The sequence below is a fragment of the Bison bison genome, unplaced genomic scaffold (genome assembly GCF_000754665.1).
Source record: "Bison bison bison isolate TAMUID 2011002044 unplaced genomic scaffold, Bison_UMD1.0 scf7180017864495, whole genome shotgun sequence".
Classification (NCBI taxonomy): domain Eukaryota; kingdom Metazoa; phylum Chordata; class Mammalia; order Artiodactyla; family Bovidae; genus Bison; species Bison bison.
Window position 1 is genome coordinate 14037188 of NW_011495054.1, and position 1174 is coordinate 14038361.

Consider the following 1174-nt stretch of genomic DNA (forward strand, 5'->3'; position numbering starts at 1 on the left):
ATTTTCATTTGGTATCTCTGGAGAATCTTAAATTAATGGTTGTATTGTTAACTTTGGAAAAGGCAATGGCACCCCACTCCAGTACTCTTGCCTGGAAAATCCCACGGATGGAGGAGCCTGGTAGGTTGTAGTCCATGGGGTCGCTAAGAGTCGGACACGACTGAGGACTTCCCTTTCACTTTTCACTTTCATGCGTTGGAGAAGGAAATGGCAACCCACTCCAGTGTTCTTGTCTGGAGAATCCCAGGGCCAGGGGAGCCTGGTGGGCTTCCGTCTATGGGGTCGCACAGAGTCGGACACGACTGAAGCGACTTAGCAGCAGCAGCAGCATTGTTAACTTTCTTCTGAAAGGTTGCAAGTAGGTTGAGGCCACCCCTGTTTATTAATGGTTTCTCAGGGGAGACCTAGCTTAGGCCCTAGACCTGGTGCTTCTGTGAGTGACCACACTGCAGCCCTGAGGCCCTGGACTGCTGTGACTGGCAATGGTTTCAGGGCCTGTGTGTGTGGAGACCGCTGTTCCCTCACAGACCACAGCTGACTCTATGGCTCCCTGCACCCTGAGCAGTGACATCAGTGTCGGCCACTCTGCTGTTACTGGAACCGGCAGAAGCCGGCGAGCCCTCCTCGGTCCTCCGGTCCTACCACTCAGACTCCAGTAAGGACCAGGCTCCAGGGTCCCCGTGGGTTTTCTGGATCCAAAGATGCCTCGGCCAACGTGGGCCTCCTGCTCGTCTCTGGGCTGCAGCCTGATCATGAAGCTGACTCTGACCATGCAGACTGGTGCAACAGGGCTTCTCACAGCGACACAGGTAGATGGGAAACTGGGACGAGAGCCTCAGCCTGTCAGGGGCTTATTCTTAGACAACCGTCAAATGGTAAATAATACCCCAGAATCAATTCATTCCTGAGGTATGTTCTGGTTCATAGTATGTCTACTCTCAGTTGTACAGTCAGTTTTGCTGAAGTCTCAGAAAATGAAAACAATTTCTGATACCGCTGAAGTGCACCCTGGTCATCCGTGTGATCAAGGGAGCTGTGGAGCTGAGCTCCCTCACTTGAGATCAGGAGCAGGAGTCTTGCCCAGATGCGCCTTCAGCAGAGGCCGTGGACCATCCCAGCAGGCAGATCGTCCCCCAGGGTGTGAACCCTGCTCCTGAAGGGGCAGAGCAGAGAG